We start from the raw sequence: 22,873 nt of genomic DNA, 5'->3' as shown, positions 1-22,873 counted from the left end.
CGTAGGAGTAGATGGAGGAAGAGGAGAAAATTGTGTAGCACTCATCAAAGAAGTGCCAGATGGAATTCCAGACGTAGATGTGATCCAGATTTAAACAGGAACACAACAAATTATAGAGATAACCATAAACACAGAGATGCAGTGGAAATAGTACTTCACTTCACTAATGTAAAATACTGAAATATGCTTACAAACAGAAATGGAAATAAACCAGCTAAGGCAATGGTAGTTTATCTCTAAGAAGAGATGTGGCGGCTACATGCCTCTGAACTGCCTTACAATGAGGCTCAAGGGCCTTTTTATTATTGAACAATAAGAGCAACCCAAAACCTTAATCCGAGGAGATGTAACACCAAGAGTTTATGGGCCTCGTTGGGGTGAGTTGGACAACCAACTTCCCGGGGTCATGACTTGGTCATATTATCTCCGTTTGACGTGCATGATAACCCGTTGGAAAGATCTCTCCAAGGACTAATATAGAAAAGACGATTTTAGACAAAAAAATCATTGGTGGTAGATTTCCAAAAAAACATCGTTTAGGGCCTCAAAACGGCTCTGGAAGTTTAGGACCCGAAAAACTGTTAAAAATAGTAAACTATGATACAATTAAGGAAACTGAAAAACTGAAAGAAGCAATGGTGGGGGCCAAGTGGAATTGCCGGGTGGCCACCAATATCCACCTAGATCAAGATGACATGGGAGAGGTCCATGTATTAGATGTTGCACCAAAGAAGGTCCCAGACAAAGAGTGGTAACCAGGCCAGATAGACGAACCACCATATAGATGTGTCTATGGTGATGTTACAAAAATATATGATGTTGTAAAATTGGTTGTCTCAATCATGGTAGTAAATATGGGCTAAGAAACCATAGCAGATCCAATCGTTATCTGTCCCAAAGAATAGTTTCAAGGGAAACTCAAGTGTGAGTTGAAAGGAATAGAACCAAACAAAGGACACTGAAATGGAGTATGAGGAGAAAGAAAAGGATGGGCCTGATAAAAATGAGCCCCTATTTGAATAGGAGAGGAGGGTTGAGGCTCTTCTTGTGGAATCTCTTTGATACTCACAAGACCAGGTGGAAGTGTTTCACTATTGAGTCCAAGATATATAGTTTTGGGTTGTGTCTAAGATACAGGAAGAGAAGAAGAATGTCCCAAAGTAATAGGTCCAAATAACTGGGGTACCTTAGGTTGTATATCCTTAGGTTGTGTTGTCTATAATTCAATATAGTTAGGTTTAATGGCCTCAGGTAATGATATTTCAGGTGCTTTGGTTTTGACTATGTCAGATTCACCAGCAAATGAAGAGGTGATCTCAGGCTCAATACTCATAGGAAAAGATGATTCTGGTGGATCTATCTCAGATGGAGGACTAGAAGTAATAGTTCCTGAAGTACTAGATTTGGTATTATGTGTCTTCTTATGCTTCTAACGACGACCAAGAGTTACCTCTGGTGGAAGAGGAGGCTTATTTATCATTCTACATGAACTATGGGGTAAAGGGTTTTGTTCTTCCATGTTGGATTAATTTTTTTTAACAATTAACACAAAAAATAAATCAAAGAGGGTAAATTAGGCATAAAGGTTTACCAAGTAACTATGAACTGTAATATACAACCTTAGATAACCAAGGATTTATATACGGGTAGGCAATCTCCCCAAATGTTGTGCTCAGTGTATCACAATATACAATACTATATAACAAACGTAATATAACAAAAACAGAAACAGTCACTTACTTGAATAAAGGGTGCCGGAGTATGATGATAATCATAACTCTTTGGTAATCTATGCTCAGCTACTTGTTTCAAGATATTAACAAAACTAGTCGTCAAGTCTTTATATGACTGTGCATCAGCTGTAATAAGATCGAAAAGGGGACAAAGAGAAGCCCCCATGACACCTGGATCATTGTCACACAACCTCTGACAAGAACAAAAAAGTGTAAGAATCTAGGAAAATTTGCAAAACGCAGGCATATAAACAACTGCAGAGACGAATATCATTGTAGAAATTCATATAAAGGTAGACATTTAGCAGAATCGCAAATAGGAAAACATATCCAATCTTGAAAATTCTCTTAAAAGCTATATTAGTTGTACCCACTTAAACAGTGAACCAAACCTTACCGATACCCTCGAAATACATGGGTTTAAGAGCCCATTGGAATATAGAATAGACACAGGTTGTTTCTAACATGCTCTGTAATGTCAATTAAACCTGAATGGAGTAACAGGAAGCACAATTGATGAATCTACCTAGTAAACTCTGGCAGAAAAATCGGCATATGTTTTACTCTTTACTCTAAGGATTACTTACATGCAAATTATAGTAAATTGTAAGTTTGGGGTTTGATCTATTGACAGTTTTCTGAGTTTGGCTATTCAAGTGTATTGCCCAAGATGTAAATGGCACAGTTGTACACTTGGGCCAAACTGGTCCTGTGTACCAAGAAGACATTGAATAATAAAATTAGAATAGTACAGACGGAAAAAACACCAAAAAAAAATCCATTAAAAGACAAATTCCGCAAATCTTTGCTTTTTCTGCATGGTTTCTTGCAAATCCAGCAGGTTCCCTGCTTCAAGTGACGTGAATTGCTGTAGTTATTCTGACATGTATCAGACTTGGTAAAATTGAGTGTTTGGCAGCTACTTTAGTAAAATAATTTTTCATAGTGTCTCCTGTAAGCTACTTTATTGTTGAAATTAGAAATGCACCAAAGAGCCTGAAAAGGAAAAGATTATATATATAGAGACACACCCACAGCTTTATAAGATCAAAAGATCACCAACCATTCTATAATACTGTTGTATATTTCATTGCTTAAAAGTTTCCCTTCTTGTCAGTAGTTAGTAGGCCGGGGAGCCTTACAAATACACACACATTTTAGCGCCATTTTGTTTTGCCACAATGCCTGGAAATGGCATTTCCTAGCAGATCTATAACCGGTGATCAAATAATGTAGGAAGCAGACCTAATACAAAATCCTTGTTATAGAACTAGAATGAGTAGAAGCCTTAATGGCCTTCCAAACAACTTCAATATTGGTTTTATCATTCAGAATCTGAAATAGTGTAGGGCACAAGACTCATATATTAGAAACAATATGCAGTGGATAAATTTGGTGGGGAAAATACTAAGAAAAAGAAAACAATACCTTAAGCTTGAAAATCTATTATACAACCTCAACTGAAGTCTGAACATGCTTGCCTACAACTGAAATTGAATGAGAAGACAGCATAAGCTTGAAAAGCTATTATATAACCTCAGCTGAAGTCTGAAGATGCTTGCCTACAACTAAAATTGAATGAGAAGACAACCCATAGACTTGAGTTCCATTTCGGTTCTCAGTAGAATCTTAGCATCATTTTCCTGGATTCATTATGGTAAAAAACAATGAGATTGTCCTTCAGTCTTAAATTATCTAGAAGAATTGAACTCTGACAGATAGAAGTAACAGTTATGCATCTATACAGAAAAGTTTGTAGCATTTATTGTTAAGTTTTCTTACCTGGTAAAAAACTTTGGGAATACGCCAAACATTATTGTACGAAACACAACCATTATTATACTAATCACAACCAGTAGAGCTCTGAGATATGCCACACCACTTGTGGTTTCTTCTTCCACGTCAAGCAAACATTTCTGTATACACTGCAGAATAAGAGGATGGTCCTTCATCAATGCAAATATCAGTTGGATGAACACTTTACAGAGAATATTATCACAAAAAATCAGGTTGGTTCATTAAAGGATAGGTTAATAGGCCGTAAAGAGACATGTGTCATACATGCAGGTGGGTCACACATATGGCACTATGCATGGTGATCATGGCGACAAGTAAAATGGGGCCCGCAACAAGTGGAATGGTAAACTAATGATCATGGCGACAAGTAAAATCGGGCCCGCGACAAGTGGAATGGTAAACTAAATAAATATCATATATTTAGTAAATTCATGTTTTTCCTTGTTAATCAAGTGGTCATAACGCAGTTGAAGAAGGCTATGGAGGACAGCAGAGAAAATTCATCTACGGGTTTGCCAGTGTGCCATACCGTACGTGTCGGGGCTGCTTCGAGGCCATCTGTTGAGAGGGATTTACAAGTGAACACATTTGGTTCTATATATTTTAGTAACTTCCCAGAGTTTCAGCTCTCTGAAGCTTCTTTAACATTCTGGCAGGTTTCTGTGCAATTTTAATCCTGTTGTAGCCCATAATTTGGCGATTTTCGAGCCAGAATTGCCCAATTTTGAGGGATTTTCACGACGATTGGACTGAGGGGGTGAGCTCGCTTGAATTCCGATGGAAAATAATGGTGAGCTCCTGCATTATTCTATGAACTTTGATTTTTGTTCAACTTTTCGCGTATATTTTCACTCATTTGAGCTGAAGAGCCTTTTAAGAAGTGTCCCTGTGCTGGATGAAGTGCTAGTATGCAGAGCTGAGAGGAATTATGCAGACCTGAGAGGGGACACAGGACCTTTAGTTTACCCTGCAGGGTTCCTTTACTTTTACATGGCCTTTCAGTTTCTCACAGGCATATGCTTCTGAAACCTCCTTTACCGTTGGAAGAAACGTTCTTGGTCTTTGTTTTTGTATGCTTTCATAATGCAGGTCAGTAGACGCGCTGGTGGCCTCAATTGCTCCAACAGCCCACAGGATTACAGCCAAACGGTGGAGCGCTTCATCAGAGTATTAGCAACCGGCGACTTGGTATGATCTTCGAGCTATAAGCTTCCTCGCCAGATCGTTTATCTCTCTCCGGCATTGAACCGTACGAATAGAGTCTTTGAAATGAGTCTTATATATGTAAAAACAACTCCAATTCGATTTCTCTCGACCTGCATTTCTCCTTACTAATTAATAGCGATTCAGGTCGATTCTTACAGTATTCACTTGTTTAAAATTGTATAATCTGCAATGCAAATTCGATTTTAGATTGCAAAGAGTTTTATTCCAGAAACATGTATATCAGGCTTTGTGTTAATTGTATTGAGTTTAAATTATCTGTAAATTGAAATGATATTATATATTTGAGGTTTATGGTGTTAAAAATATTTAAGTAAATGTTTTTTTTAAGTCAATCGACAAGAAATAGCAACCTAACCTTTGGTCGAGTGCATTTCCGCTCCCAACTGCCCCCTTTTCTCCTGCTGAATGGATCGTTGTCTCTAATAGATACAATCACTCATTGCTTTATGGATTGAATACAGGAGGGAAACTTGTTGCGGCTAGTGAATCCAGAAAGACTGTTAATCCTGTGCCAAGCTTCTTCCTTCGTCAGTTTCTTTCGTCAAGTCCGGATTGGTTGGGACCGCTTCCTTTTGTGATAAGCACCCGCCAAGAACAAAGCCAACTACCAACAACGTGGAATACAAAACAGAAAGATAAGTGTTAGCCAAAAACAAACCGCCATTGCAAGTTGCTCTACAGCAGGCCTCAACTTTTTCCTGTAGAGCATCACTGGAAGTTGAATGTTACATCGCTCTCTCATTGCTTATCTTTGCACGGCATTATTGCTTGTCTTTGCACGGCATGGTTAAACTGTTGTAGTTTTGACAACAATGGAAAAATGAGATGACTTACCACCAGAAGCGAAGACAACCCAAGCCGCAGACTGGCTCATCATAGCTTATCTTCATTATCATGCAGAAGAACTTTGGCTTATGGAAAACTCTCTTATGCAATCTGGCGAAAGGGACAACTGTTCCAGTTTATGGAATGGCACCTAGATTGAAGCGGTGGTACGTGGCAGGCGACAGGCGCACTAGACAGAAGCCTTCGCAGATGGACATGCCAAGTCTCTGACCTTGCCGACCTTGCCGTGAAGCTTATGAGCTTAGGGTTAATTCAATTCAGTTGCTATAGGTTTAATTTAATTCAGTATAACACTTAATGTTTTAAACTAATGCGTGGCATTAGTTTACTCTGCTACGCAAAAATTCCAAATGCCGACGGAAAAAAGAATATAACCTATGTTTTAGCCCCTCCCGCCTCGGGAAGAGGCTAAATAAGACTATCAAACTAATTTTTCTTTAAAAGTTTGGTTATTCATAATAGTCGCTTGTCATTTGTAATGGTAAGCAGGTGAAATTAATGTTAAATTCCATCTTTTCGATTGCTATAGTCCCTGGCCATTGCCAGATGGCAAGGACTAATAAGAAGACATTGTTTTAAGAGGAAGAAAACACTAGAATTGTGTTAAAATATAATATTCCGTACATATATCAAAGATTTGTTCAAGACATTCCACTACGATAATGTAGATATTCATCCATTATTTCTCACCAAAAAGGCCGAAATAGACCATATATTCTACTCCCAACATATTCAGTGCTTTCAAAAAACCTACATGCTTCATAGTAAACCAAACCGGATATATATGTTAGACATGCAAAGAACATCATAGTCTATAGGAGAGGGGTCATGCCCTCATATATGATTATGTCATCTTCAATATACATGTATCTCAAGCCTCAGCAACAAAATTAATACCTTCTTTTGAAAGAGTGTCTGCCACCATATTTGCTTCCCGATAAATGTATTGAAGATTGATATCTGGAAATGAGAGCATAAGAGTTTTGATATGATTCGTCCAACCGCTTAAGTTTTGAGAAGGCATTGTTGTATCACAGGAGTATACAGAAAACATACATAAAATAACATATATGAATATATTAGGAATTGTCGACTGGAATTTCCAGCATAACAGAGAAAATTCCATACAAAAATATGCAAATGCATTGACAGAGGAATGAAATATTATAAAAATTTAGTCGTATTTGGAGTAATTCAAATAGTTGAAAGGAATTTTCAATCTAATATTTCAATTTCTGTCAAAATATACTCAGGGCCGGCTATTTTAGAAATATTAAAGCAGACTTCAATAATTACTCGAACTGGTACGGATAATTGGTTGAATTTTTCCAAAAAATCAAAGCCAACGCGACAATCATATCAGACTTCAAGAATAAGCTTTGCAATTAAATATCATCCAATCTAAAAATTAATTTCCAACTAATGAAACTGATATTTTTCAGGGGGAAGGGCATCCCCGCTGTTACATTTATATACATTATTTGTACAACTGAAACCGTACAACAGATATGTAATTTTTAGCTAATGAAACTAATATTTTTCAAGGGGAAGGGCATCCCCGCTGAAAAGCATCATGTTACATTTATATACATTATTTGTATACATTATTTGTACAACTGAAACGGTACAACAGATATGTTGCGGAGCAGCGAAGCGGGAATAGTACAATATGCTGCGGAGTAGCCCAACATGCAACGAGATTCGAACCTGGGTGGGGAAAATTTCTAACTAATGAAACTAATATTTTTTCGGGGGAAGGGCATCCCCGCTGTTACATTTATATACATTATTTGTACAACTGAAACCGTACAACAGATATGTAATTTTTAACTAATGAAACTAATATTCATTAATATTTTTCAGGGGGAAGGGCATCCCCGCTGAAAAATATCATGTTACATTTATATACATTATTTGTACAACAGAAACGGTACAACAGATATGTTGCGGAGCAGCGAAGTGAGAATAGTACAATATGCTGCGGAGTATCCTAACATGCAACAAGATTCGAACCTGGGTGGGGAAGCGATAAGCCGACTGTCCCCACCACTCGGGGTAAATGACCAAGTGCTACTAATGAAACTAATATTGAGGCTCTTCAGTGTATAAACTACATAATCACAATTTTCTAAATCAGTAAAAAACTAAAATGAACTTCCTTCTAGTTCGATCTCTTGCAACCTTCCAGTTGAATATTGATGCTAACTTCGCTGGTACAATTTGACCCTTACATTAAGTTCACTTGCACAGTGGAGAGAAGAAAATAACAACTTCCAGGCTCGAGAGCAAAAAATAACACAGGTTCGCAAAAATAGAAAATCACGTAGGTTCGCTTCCATGTCATTATGACACATCGAACAATTTTATTTCATTTAATTGTCTTTAAATATATGTTTTGGATTAGTTGTTGTGAATATCTAGATATCTACATCAATATATCTACCAACTCCACCAAATCGCTTATGTACTGTTAGCATGATTTCCTTCATGTATTATTTATTAAATTGCAACAACTCAATATAATTTTGGCATGTGTGACTGGAGATGATCGTGCTTCAATTAATTTTCAGCAACATACAGTTAACCAATAAATTTCTAAAACATTGTGAATCACAGCCGACTTCGAACATAGTTCCACGTCAAGAAAGGTAAATATTAGCAGAACTTGCGTGGGGTTGGGGGAATATCTAAACCAGAGGACCCTTTAACCTCAGTTAGCCTAAATAAGTGTCTTTCTCTTTATTATATTTTATTAAATTCACTAAACATGGTTAACATTGCTTTGGAGTTAATGAAGCCCATGGTTAAATATATGTTTATGGGTGAATTTCTATCTATTGGATTTTGTTGAGATTGAGTGTGGTTGAGTGATCGTTTCATGCATTATATTTGCAAAGAGATTTTATGAAAAGGAATTGTTAATGTAGAATGAAATTATAAAACAAAGTATAAATTTATAAGTAGAACTTCGGCGTAAATCACATATAAAGAGACCTTTGTCGACGCGTTTCGAACCAACCAGTGTGGTTCATCGTCAGGACAAGTAGAAGAAACCGATCCAGCTTCTCATGTTAAATAGTCTGAGCAGAGCCTCCAACAGCTATCTTGACCAACGGCTAATTTTGACTTAGGGACCAGAGTCAAAAAGTCAATTTGATAATTTAGAGGAAGTTAGTTATCATCGGTGACCATACCTTAAAATATATAAATGAAATAATTTTAGATGGTGTTTACGTTATTAGTTAGTTCAAAGGTATAATTTGATACTTAAAAATTGTAAATTAGATTAAAGACCTAACTTATATATATATATATATATATATATATATATATATAAGGTAATTTTAGGATGGTAGTTAGTTATAATAACTATATATTATTAGTAAGTTAAAATTAAATAGATAAATATATATATATATATATATATATATATATATATAAAATATATAAATGAAATAATTTTATATGGTGTTTACGCTATTAGTTAAAGGTATAATTTAATACTTAAAAATTGTAAATTAAATGGGAATTAGTTAGATTAAAGACCTAACTTAGGTCTTTAATCTAACTAATTCCCATTTAATTTACAATTTTTAAGTATTAAATTATACCTTTTAACTAACTAATAGCGTAAACACCTTATAAAATTATTTCATTTATATATTTATATATATATAGTTATCTATTTAATTTTAACTTACTAAGTTAGGTCTTTAATCTAACTAATTCCCATTTAATTTACAATTTTTAAGTATTAAATTATACCTTTTAACTAACTAATAGCGTAAACACCATATAAAATTATTTCATTTATATATTTTTATATATATAGTTATCTATTTAATTTTAACTTACTAATAATATATAGTTATTATAACTAACTACCATCCTAAAATTACCATATATATATAAAAGTTAGGTCTTTAATCTAATTTACAATTTTTAAGTATCAAATTATACCTTTGAACTAACTAATAACGTAAACACCATCTAAAATTATTTCATTTATATATTTTAAGGTATGGTCACCGATGATAACTAACTTCCTCTAAATTATCAAATTGACTTTTTGACTCTGGTCCCTAAGTCAAAATTAGTCATTGGTCAAGATAGCCGTTGGAGGCTCTGCTAAGACTATTTAACATGAGAAGCTGGATCTGTTTCTTCAAGTTGTCCTGACGATGAACCACACTGGTTGGTTCGAAACGCATCGACAAAGGTCTCTCTATATGTGATTTACGCCGAAGTTCTACTTATAACTATTATGGATCACAGAAGCCTCAATTCAACAAAGTATAAATTATAAATGATCCTTCCTTCTCATTGGTATATTAATTAAATAAAATTATTATTATATCCTTTAAATAAATATTACTATCACAATCATTCAAAATTTTAATTTTAAAATTAATTTTAAATTACAAAATTGAAATATAAATAATATTTAGAAAATTTAAATTTTAAATATATAAAAAAATATGATCTTCAACCACAATGATTATTTCCATAATTCTTATCTATACATATCCCTTCAAATTATAGAATACATTATACATTTATTTAAAATTTACAAAAAAACAATATAGAAATTGATTAAATTAAGTAGCTCAAATATTCTGCAGTCGTTGGTTTCGCTTCACTTTTTTCTTTATATGTGTAGGTGGGGGAGTCTTAGGGAATTAAATCTTAGCATTTAATGTCAATCTAACATTAAATATAAAGTTGTTCCTAATTACGATGCTCACTTTTAGGGAATTAAATCTTAGCATTTAATGTCAATCCAACATTAAATATAAAATGGTTCCTAATTACGATGCTCACTTATGTACAACAAATTACTTGATATGGTTATGCCGTAGTCTTTAACGCGACTTTTTGAAAGCTTTTCCGGCGATTTTTTCCGGTGAAAATCCGGCAGTAATTTATTGAAATCGAAGTTTGATAACTAGTTTCTGCACAATGAAAGCGTCCCAGGGGTTTTTCAGGGTGCTGAATCCGAATATGCAGTTAAAAAACCATTTTAACTGCAACAAATCATGATTTCATCTCAATTTCTTCCGCCGGATTCCGTCACCGGAATCTCAAAAAGTCGCATTATAGACAACTCCTATGGTTATTATTATAGTGATTAAAAAAATTGCATTGCAAGTGTTAACATGTCTTCGATTGAAATGTGAAAATGGATTGTCACGTTTATCGTAATGAATTTCACGTCACGCAGTACAAAATAGGATATTGTGTTGTTTCACATTTTTACATTACAGAGCAACCATTTATTTCATTCGTCACCATTCAATTTTGTAGAGTTAGATGTGTCAAGTACAATTAATGTGCATTACAACTAAATGATAATAAATAAATTGCAATAAATAAATAACATATATTGTAAAGTTCCATTTTATGAAATTGAAATTTATTTAATAGGTTTGACCAAAGTAATAGGTGGTGTAAGCATAACAAATGTGTAATACTTGCTGACGGCAAGCATAATAATGTCAACACATTGACATTTAAAAGAAAATTGTTATATACATGTTATATAATGGATTTCAGTACAAAATGTAATGGGAAAACATGCATATAAGATCATTCTCCATGATCAATATCAACGCTTGAGACATCTTATAATGGAGTATACCAAACCTTTAAATAGGCTTGATCTGCATATCAGATACCTTGGTTTAATACCATGGACACTCAATTCCATGAGCTTTAAAACTATATATGGTTCAACCTTTAAACTACATCACATCAAATACCATGGATGAATACGATGGACCATTGTCTTCAAAACCTATGATGAAATTATTCCCTTTCTGCGTAGAGAATAAGATCTCAGTTTTCTCTTTCCCACATAAAAGTAAACAAATATGGTTCCTTATCTCTTTTCATATTGAAAATAAGTGAATACAATTTTGTATGAAATATGTGTTGCGGCTATCTATACCCAAAAAATAATAATAGGGTTTATAAATAAAGTGAAATGTAATATATTTAAATAATATAAAATATTTTCCAACCTCAAATTATTATCTTAAATTTTTTCTTCTGGCCATGTTGTTCCCCATAAAAATGCTTTGGTTTTGAAATTAGCCTATTTGAGTGGAAGTCTTAGGATAGGATTGAAGTTAAAGAAGGATGATTAGTAGTATAAGTATTGAGATTGAGAAGTTTACTAGTCCAAATTTTGAGCTTTGGAAACTTAAAATGGATGATCTCCTCATAATCTTAGAACAATATAGCATTGTCCATCTCGAAACACCTTCGATCAACATGTTGACATAGAAGTTAACAAACTTGAAATAAAAGCAAGGAGTATGTTTTGACTTTGTCTTGTAGATTTAGTGTTGTTAAACATCTTGAGGTAAGATAGTACTATGAAATTGTGGGATAAGTAAAAAAACATATACTAGTAAAAATAGTTGGTCCATATATTATTTCTTCAAAAGAAACTCTATCTTTTAAGCATAAGAGATTGTGATTCAGTCACAAAACACCTACATGAATTCAATACTATGATTAGTTAGATATCAAGTGCGGATATCTCTATTATAAAAGAGAAGAACTGTATGATTCTATTGTGTTCTTTGCCAGAATCATGGGACAATCTAGTTATTTATATTAGGATTAATACAACCACACTAAATATTTATGATGTGGTGACATCCGACTATCATAGGAGATGATGCGAATGAACATGGAAGGATGAACCAAAGTTGTGTTGTTGGTATGAGATCAACTAATTGAAAGATGTAAAAATAAATTCTAAAAAGGGATATCTAGGTGTTGATGTGGGCGTTGTACATCTAGGACAACTACAACATCTTGGTCAAGTCTAGGAGTAGTAGGGTCATTTTGATTGTTTCCAAGATTACCCTGATTATCTTCCATCTTAAGAGATCCTTCATATTCTAATGAGTCCAAGGAGCTTTCTTTACCAGAAGAATTCCTTGAGGATGAAAGTGAACTCGGTGGAGAAGGTGGAGAATCAGATCATCCAAGCATAGTTGGATGACTAGACTCTCCTTTAGGCATTTTAGATAGATCGGTAAGTCTACCAATAAGGATATCGTGTAGTAATCGCTAACTGTGAGAACAGTTTGAGAGATACCTTCAAGTTGTACAAGCACTAGAGGTTCTTATGTGTGCAAATAAAGAGGTGTAACTAATCATGGGGATAGACTTCTCTAGAGGAAAGAAATTCGCTCAATTCTTTCTTATGTTCGAGAAATAAATTCTCGGTATATTTGCAGGACCTTGTTGATCTCTTCTTGTGTGTAAGGTCATATTGGAGTAGTAGGTTCACTGTGGGTTTGATCAAATGGTAGCTAAGAACTTGCTGAAGTATTAGCATGATGTAGATTAGTATGACTCCTAGTGTCAATAGGTGACCTAACGTTTTGATGTTTATGACCACTTTTTTCCATTTAAAATCAGAGCATCCCTCCTTCTAGTACCATTTTGTTGACGCAGGCATTGTATATCTAAGTTAATTAGGGAGGAATGACCCAAAACCAAGTCTCTTTAACAACCCAAGCCATTTGGTATACCTACCCTTGATGGGTATATATGCTCTGTTAGACTAGGATACTTTCTTCTTACGAAGGATTGAATCCAGGGAAAGTAATTCCTAATCTAAACTATGGTTATTGCACGCTAAAATAAACTACTTCTACACTACATTATAATTAAATTAAACTATGACTATGTTTTTGGTTTAGTTCTATAAATTCGAATGAAATCAAACAACCTAAATCTAAGATAATTGTGAAAAAGAAAGGTTGGTTATTTCACTGTTAACAAGCTAAAGAAATACTAAGGAATTCTAATTTGTAATTTCATTTAGAAATTAGAATTAAAATAAATATAATACACTAAGTGTTGTTACAAAATCAAAATATGATACAACATATACAATTTATATTACAACAAATGAAGAAGGTCAGAACATTGCGTAGTTGGCTCAAAATTGATGCATTTATGAAAGAATTCTAGAAAATTGTGTTTATAAAATGAAATGAAATGATACTCCTAAATGAAATTACAAACTAAACTAAAAGCATTCCTTAGTGCAATTAATCACAGAACAGGTGATTATTAATCTACAAGTTCCTTATCCTGAAATAAAACATAGGTCACTATGTTTACTACTAAGATTTTGCATTAAGAAATAGATGCAAAAGTTGAAAAATATACTATTCTAATAATTACTTGGCCAAGTGTAACAAAATGGAAGAAAAATTGTAAATGATATGTCTTCTATAATATTAACTTACTTTGATTTCTAGCTAATGAATACAATCAATCAACCATAAACAAAAGCAAGGAAAAATTAATAATATCATGTACAGTGGTGGCACTATCATCAAATTTCATATAAAGACTAACATTTTCTATTAATTTGAAAATATGGAAAAAATTCACAAAGATAAAAATAATGTGTAACCAATAACTCTTACTAGTACATAAGTCATTGAAGAGGACTATTGATCTGAAGTTATTGCAAATCAAATCAATGTTGAAATGGACAAAGAAATATAATAAACATAATTTATTTTCTTAAGGAACAAAACCATTAAACAAACAATATTTATCCTCCATATTCCAAGAAATAATTACAAGAAAATAAAGAGGACAATCATCTGACTATGGAGCATCAAAAGTAAAGAACTAGATTGAACACAGTCAAATCTATGTACTTATATTAAAGTATTTCCACAGTCAAAATATAACAATAATTCCTTGTCCAAAATCTCCCTTATATTACCATAGGTATCTCTCCTTTATAATTAAATCAATAGTTATATATAACTAAAGGAACTTAGCCTTAGAATCCCAAATAAAAACTAAAAATAGTTTTTAAATCATTTAGTTACAAAAAATAAAGAGAATTTTTAATTTTTAGGCCATCTCGGTCGAATGAGTAAAATAAAGTAAGACATGTGGTAGAAAGGATTCCCTTACAGGGTTAGGAACAAGCACAAGGCATCTAAAAGTATCCTCAGCCATGATATCTAAAAGAGTTGTCTCACCAAGGTGGAGAACCTGTTAATGAAATTGAGGCTAATATTATGCAATATATGATAAAAAGACTCAAATGGGGTTGCTACATAATCTATGATTTTGTAGCGACACTTTTATTCCAAATTAGAAAACTAAATAAAACAAATATTACCTGTAATATTTTCCCATGCATAGGTAAAAAAAATTGACTATTTTCCTGCATCATATCCCTCTATTTCCAAGGAAATGGTAACTTTAAGATTTAGAGAATTTATCACAATGTGAGTATCCTTGGATCTGGTTTTACCTTCAACACTAGATGATTTTTGTTCATAGGATTTATCCTTTTTTGTGGAGCGAATCCCTTGGTTTTTTTCATAAACTAGTTGGCTAATTCGATGTTCCATATGAGGAACAATGAGAAAATATTGTTTTTTCCAATACATATTATAAATTAAATCATCTAAGTGATGGTTTCCTGAGGAAGAATCACAAAAATTTGGAGTATTATCATGACTTTGGCAATGATCCTTAGAATGCGACTTGTTTCTTTTCAGAGAAGTCTCAAGATCACTTCCCAAGTTGACCAAGGAACCAGTCTCAGGAGGACCCTTACACTTGGTCCTTCGGGCTCTAGAAATTTTCCTTTGCAAATCCTTTACCTTCATCATATCATGTTCATTTTGTTGCATCCGACCAATTTCCTATTTCTGTGTGGGTTGAGCACTAGATTTCAAGCCGAGGAGATCCATTAATGGACTCGAGATTATGAGCTTTCGCTGCACTTCTTGTAACTCGTAGGGAAGTAAGAATATTGGAAACCTTAACTAGAATATCCTCTGAATAGGGTGACTATGGTGTTTGAAAGGGTGTCTCACATTCATCCTATCGTAACTCATTAACCAATGATGAAGTCGAATCAATAGTAGAAGGGTATGGAACCATAATGTCATAATATTGAACAGGATCAAACGCTAGAGGTTTTCCATAACCATTAAGAGTGAGAAAATATTCCAAATCATCACTAATTTGAGCTAGATGATACCTAACCAACATGAAAATTAAACCATGGTGGAAAAGGGACCTCTCAGGGTTCTTAAGTTTGGCTTGGAAAGCCCTAGACATTTTGGTTAAACTCTTTGATGAGCCCCAAAAATGGGTAACTTATTGGGCTCATTTTGCCTAACTATTCTTCATCAATCCACCATTTTTCATAGTTTATGCATGTTTTTTGAGTATATTTATGTTAGTTGAACGAATGAGAATAGTCACTTGACCAAGAAGGCTAACACATGGTTATTGCAAATTTTTGGACAAATTTTGGACCAAGGCCAAGCATTTATGAGCCAGATGACAGCCAAGCATGAAGGAACAAGGGTGAGGATTCGTAGGAAGGGTGTCTCCTGCACTAAATGGCCCCTTCCTCGAATTCTCCACCCTCAGCTCGGAGTTTAGCAGGCCACCGAAAAGGATTCCCAAGGGCAGCCGAGCAGTTTTGTGTAAAGTGACTGATCACTAGCAGTTCGAGCAGCCGAGCCCCTCGAGTTAAGGAGGGCTGTTGGAGACCCTCGTAGTGCATAAATAGGAAGACTTCCAGCCTTCGTAGGTTACTTTTTTTGAACAGTTGTATTATGTACTATAGTGCTATTAGTTTTTCAGCTCATTTTGTAGCTTCTGTTGTACAACTCTCTTTGTGACATGGTTATTTTTTAATAATGGAAAGCAATTTCATTTGGCATCAATTCTGAGCTTTTTCTTAGGAGCCTATAGCTCTTGGGGTTGGGCCCAACCCAAGTGCCAAGGCCTCCTTCGTGTACTGTTATATGTTTTTAATGTCTTTGCAAAATAATTTCTGTTAAGTAGATTAGAATCTGGCTTGGTTACCTAGGTCATTGTTGATGATTAAAAAGGCTTTTCATGTTCAAATTGATTTGATAGGTTAATAACAAAGAATATCTTCAGAAAAAGGCCATCAAGCACCCCTGATCTCACCTCTCCCTCTGTGGGACCATGAGCTGAGACCAAGGTGTCCTTGCCGCCACCAAAAACACTGTCTTTGCTTCATCATGCAATTGTTAGTGTTAGATTCTCATTTGTAGAAGTTGATACCAGTTGTGGTTACATGCTCAGGTTCATGATTGCTTAGTTTGCATAGCTATTTCACATGATTTCGTTGCAAATAAACTTCTGTTCATTTTCTTTGCTGATATTTAGGTCAGATTAGGTTAAAGTAGCTAGGTCTTTGGTTTTCTGAGTCTTTGTTTGAATAGTTTGGAAAATAACTTGCAAAGCACCTGTGATACCTCTTTGCCTACCCCTACTCCATCAATACCGCTTGCTCCATCCTTTAACTCTGATTCTTGCCTCACATTTTCCACGTTCCCTCACTTCAACCTAATTTCCATATTTTTGTGCAACATTGCTCTACCCCTCCTTGAACAAATCCAACCATCCTTATCACTCACCCGCTTCGTTCGCCAGGTCCTGGACCCCTCCACATCATCATCCAACCTTTGTACCCACTTCTTCACCTTTCTTCCACCATCAACCCTTCAAAATTCCCTTTTGGAACACCTTGTAGAAACATTCTCTAGAAGCTACAATACATCCTGTAGAACCCCTGCAGACTTGCTGTAGAAGCTCACGAAAGTTGTTTCTTGTGATCCGAACACTGTGAAACTCTTTGGAAGGGTGCTAGGGACCCCTTAGGCCCTCTTCTAACCTTCCCAACCTCCTGCAAGTGCCTACTCCATTTCCTTTTGCCAATCAACCTCTGCACAGTCAAAAACAGTTAAAGCACATGCAAAATAATTCTGACAAATTACTCAAAAATGCAAAAAGATGTTTTCTTCATATTTCTCTTCAGAAGTAGCTTAGTCACATGCATTTTACCTTTCTAGAAGTCAATGGCATCCATTTCTGTAGCTTTCATCCTTTTACTTGCACCAGTAGGGTTAGTCAGTAAAACTAGGGTTTGCATTTCCTTTCAGCTTTCCGCTTCTTTTTGCAAGTAGATTAGCCTCCTTGGAGTTAGCTTTCGTCCATCATATTTAAAATCTTCTTCTAAGAGCTCATAGAAGTTGGCTTAAGCTCCTAGCAGACTTGTGCCAGCTGATCAAGTGACGGTCGTGGCAAGAGCTAGTACTTGTGCATATAGCACTGTCGCTTCCAAGTTTGTTACGAACTACCGGGTTGATAAACGTAAAGAAGGGAGTCCTAGGAGTTGCAGCATTATTGCTGCAATACTGGAGCCCACCATTCTTTTTGGCGCCATTGCCGAGGAAGCGTCGGAGTATTTGTGATTGCTGCTTTTCTTCTATTTTCTACTACAACCTTCTGCTAAATAGTTTATTTCATTTCCATTCTGCAATTTCATTTCTACAAAAGTAGATTAGACCTTTCTTGCTTTCATAGATTAGCATTTCAATTCCACAATTTCAATTCTGCAAGCGTAAACTAGCATTTCAATTCCGCAATTTCAATTCTGCAAGTGTAGATTAGCATTTCAATTCCGCAATTTCAATTCTGCAAGCGTAGCCTAGCATTTCATTCCTGCAATTTCATTTCAGCAAAATAGATTAGTCCTTTCCTACTTTCATTTCAATTCCGCATTTTCATTTCAGCAAGATAGATTTTAGTTAGTTGCAATTTAATCTATTTCAGTTTTGCAGGTACAAGCAGAAAAAAACAAAAGCAAACAAAAATATTTCATTTCATACCTCGTAGGAACAGAGACAATACTGGAAAATTCCTACCCAACACCCTCACCACATCACTGAGTCACCCTTCTCTCTTCTTTGGTGGCAGTGATCCAGAAGAACCCATAGGTGAACCTCCTGAGATATATGAAGATCCTATAACAGAATAAGAGCAAGAAAACAATCCTTTTGAGACCATGGCTGAAAACAAAAATGGTAGAGAAGATGAGGGGAGAATAGAAGGTGCCTTTTCCATCCGAGAGACCAACGGGGACATGAAGATGAAAAACATAAGTCCCTCAGCCTTACCTCATTTCCATGGATTGACCACTGAAGACCCTAATACCTTCCTGTTTGAGTTTGCTATCCTTTGTCGAACTTATGACTATGCAGAAGACAAGCAAAAGTTGAAACTCTTTCCCTCCACCCTCAAGGATGCAACACTATGCTGGTTCATGGGGTTACCTAGAAACAGTATCACAACTTGGGCTCAGATGCAGCAAGCCTTTAACAACAAATATTGGGACTACTGTAGGTCAAAGGAAACAAAGGGAGAGATCTTTCGGATGACCATGGGAAGTGATGAGTCTTTAGAAGACTACGAGGAAAGGTTCCAACTTAGCTATAAACGGGCCAGGTGCACACTTGACCCTGAATCTCTGAAGCTGGTTCTGCTCCGAGGAGTCCCCGAAGACCTTCTAGATACCCTCCATCTGCTAGCTAGAGGAGACATCTACCAACTACCTTATGAGGACATAAAGACTGTGTTTAGAAACCACTCTAGGGTAGCCCGGAAATGAGGTAGGGGGAATCCACTCTCAGCTAGTACCACCTTCTCCAAGCATGAGTTTGCTAATCAGATGGAAGACCTCAAAAGTGAGATGAGACAGACCATTGCCATGCAACTGGATACTTTCCGAATCCAACAAAAGAAAGAGGAAGTTGAGAGGGCTTTGGCCATTTTTTGTCCCAGATGTACAAGGAAGCATCCTAAGAATGAGTGTCCATTGCACTCAGTGGAGGTATGTTTCGTTTGTGAGGAAGACCACCCCACGAACCAGTGCCCAACCTTACCTGGACTTAAAGCCATGTACCAAGGGGCTGAAGGGGCCACTGAGCCACTCTACTCCCTTAACCAAAGGAGGCCGCATGGGTCCAGACCTTACTAGCAGGGGATGCAAGGAACATCCCAAACTTATTACAACCCCAACCAATCCGCTCACATGCCTTCTTGGGGGCCCCCTGCTCATCCTTTCTGGTCCACACCTCGTCCTTGGTCTTATCCATCTCAATACCATACTCAACCTGCTGCTCATTCGTTTCACTCTCATGTCCAGCCACAACCTCAGTGGAATGCACCTCAACCAGGGTGGAGGCCCCAACACAACTCTCCTCCTGCTATTTTGCCTCCACCTCCTACTCAACCACAACCATTACCTCCTGCTCCTCCAAGATAACCCTAGATGCCTACTCAACCGAACCTGAACCCCAACTATAGACAGGCCCAGCAAGTATACACTGGAGAGACAACATGCCCTACCTATGCTGTGGAGATTCAGGAGATCAACCTATGATCTGGAAAGGTCCTTCCAGATCGCCAACCTCCTCCCCAAGAGGAAGAGGAAGAGAAACAGGAAAGTGAACCCCAAGCCATTCCACCCTTTCCTGAGAGACTAACAGTAGCCACGCAACCAAACTTAGAGGAGACTGAACTTCTGGGAGAACTCAAACAGTTGTGTGTGAAAATCCCACTTCTCCAGGCCATAAAAGATGTACCAATCTACAACAAATTGATCAAGGAGAAGTGTTTCAGGCACCCAAGCAGGCGCAAGAGAGATGCCCCGACTATCAATGTAACACAATGTCATAGGACAACTGTCCGATCTGATGTTGGGACAAGTAATTTGTCCAAAATATTTGGATCCTGGGAGTCCTGTAGTTCATGTCCACATCAATGGCACCATAATCCCCCACACCTTGATTGATCTAGGGGCTACCATTAATGTGATGACCAGGGACACTATGCTTAAACTTAACCTTCAAAGTTCCTTAAGAAAGACCTCGACAGTACTATAGCTGGCAGACCGCTCCACCGTGACTCCCGAAGGGATTGTGGAGGATGTCCTGGTCTCTGTTGATTCTCGGAGTACCCTGCGGGCTTCTTGGTCCTTCAACCAAAGGCAAAACTCACTGGATACCCCCTCATTTTGGGAAGGCCTTGGTTAGCTACTGTGGATGCTTACATCAGTTGTCGAGCTGGAAGCATGACCATGAAGAATGGGCCTATGTCCAAACAGCTAGTCATATACCCTCCTGCCCAACCTTTGTTAGAACATGACTTACCACTCTGGTTGGAGGAGGGAGATGAAGGTGAAGTCTACTCTGCACCCTTGTGCACAGTAGAAGCCACTAGGGGAGGTCCTCTGACTGAGGATGACTTGATCGAGAATTTGATTCAAAATCCACCTCCTAGTGCACTATCGTTAGAGGAGTTAGTGGAAGGTACCCAAGCCAGTACTTTAGTGGACCTCTGTGTGGCCGATCCGACCTCACCCAGAGTGAAAAATGTGGAATTTGGCCCTGAAAGAACCTTAAAGATCAGCTCATCCCTATCTCCAGATTTCTCTGTTGCACTTGACGACCCAAATGTCCTGCAATGCCTAACCTTAGGTATCCAGACTGCCGGGTATGAAAATTTCAAAAGAAAATCAAAAAATTTGGCAATTTTTTATATTACCTGTGTTAGGTTTTATAATACAACAATCCCTGCTGTTTTGCATACCCCTGATAAAGATGAAGGCCGAGTCACTCTTATCCAGTATGATTCATCTTATAATCCTGTAGCACCAGTATATGTTTCCCGAAATGATTTATGGTGCTACAAGATTACAAGATGAATCATACTGGATAAGAGTGACTCGGCCTTCATCTTTATCAGGGGTATGCAAAACAACAGGGATTGTTGTATTATAAAACCTAACACAGGTAATATAAAAAATTGCCAAATTTTTTTATTTTCTTTTGAAATTTTCATACCCAGCAGTCTAGATACCTAAGGTTAGGCATTGCAGGACATTTGGGTCGTCAAGTGCAACAGAGAAATCTGGAAAGACATCATATTGTATAGGGCCTTCAGTAAGGCTTGTTTCAATACCACCTATCATGGCCTGTGTGAATGTGGTCCATCGATTATCAAATAGGGCTGAGAACACATAAGCTTTTTGTCCTTTTCTATGTAATGCATTCAGTCCTATCCTTACCATCCCCAGATGGACATACTGGTAACCAGCTTTGAGAGATGGTATCAGAGCCAAGTATTGTTTGAGTTGATATTTTGCTGTGAGATATTGTTTGAGTGAAAAAATTCGCTTGAGTCCTGAATAGCGTTCGAGCTCGTTTTTGCCGGTGTTTGCGTTGGAGAGCGTTGAAGACGTTGGACGAGAATTTGCCGCAATTTCTCCTTCAGAAGAAGACCGCAATTCTTCTCATTATTTTCTGCAAGACTTTTGAACGGGTATTTATCTATTCTAAAATGGATGCTCCTAGACATTCTTCAGTTGAATCTTCTGAGTCTATTTTTGGATCTAAGCACTTTAGAACTATGAAAGATGAAGAAAAATCAAAATCTGCATTAGAAGGGTTATGTAGATCTGAATCTACTTCTGGTAATTCTGCTATCATAGAACAAGAAGAAACAGATCCCTTTGTTAACTGGAAACTTCCACCAGTTTCTCCGCATGATGTATACAGAAATTTATCCTCTTTTAATTTCCGTGCCCTTAGTCAAATCAAAATCAAAGAAAAATCCATCAAAGCATATTTAACTTTGAATGCTATGTTAACTATATCTCTCCTCGAAGCCAAACATATCAAATCAGCTCTCAAAGCTGGTTACCAGTATGTCCATCTGGGGATGGTAAGGATAGGACTGAATGCATTACATAGAAAAGGACAAAAAGCTTATGTGTTCTCAGCCCTATTTGATAATCGATGGACCACATTCACACAGGCCATGATAGGTGGTATTGAAACAAGCCTTGCTGAAGGCCCTGTACAATATGATGTCTTTCCAGATTTCTCTGTTGCACTTGACGACCCAAATTTCCTACAATGCCTAACCTTAGGTATCCAGACTGCCGGGTACGAAAATTTCAAAAGAAAATCAAAAAATTTGGCAATTTTTTATATTACCTGTGTTAGGTTTTATAATACAACAATCCCTGCTATTTTGCATACCCCTGATAAAGATGAAGGCCGAGTCACTCTTATCCAATATGATTCATCTTGTAATCCTGTAGCACCAGTATATTTTTCCCGAAATGATTTATGTCCTCCTGATGATTGGGTAACAAATTGGGGGAAACCCACAAAGAAACCTGTTGCTGCTGCACAATCAATAATAACAGAGATAGATGGAAAGGTTACCACACGATTTCCCAGAATTAACACATTTCAGCAAGAAGGACCCTCTACTTCTGTCTCTGCAATTCCTACTACAATCAGTCAGTTACATCCTGGTCAGTCTTCTGCACCTCCACAGTTTGTAATAGACCAAGCAGTGTATGATTC

General features: G+C 36.5%; 1 long non-coding RNA gene across 1 annotated transcript; it reads right to left on the bottom strand.

Moving 5' to 3' along the window:
• Window positions 1-1,851: 1,851 nt before the first annotated feature.
• On the bottom strand, window positions 1,852-3,741 carry LOC149144084 (uncharacterized). The gene is made up of 2 exons (XR_016265130.1): window positions 3,516-3,741; window positions 1,852-1,926 (listed from the first exon to the last, which is right to left on the bottom strand). It is a non-coding gene; the product is annotated as an uncharacterized LOC149144084 (long non-coding RNA).
• Between the last annotated feature and the right edge of the window lie 19,132 nt (window positions 3,742-22,873).

This window comes from Pinus tabuliformis, chromosome X (genome assembly GCF_031772625.1).
Source record: "Pinus tabuliformis cultivar Carrire ecotype Pingquan chromosome X, CPIR1, whole genome shotgun sequence".
NCBI lineage: Eukaryota > Viridiplantae > Streptophyta > Pinopsida > Pinales > Pinaceae > Pinus > Pinus tabuliformis.
This window is presented reverse-complemented; position numbering and strand designations above follow the sequence as displayed.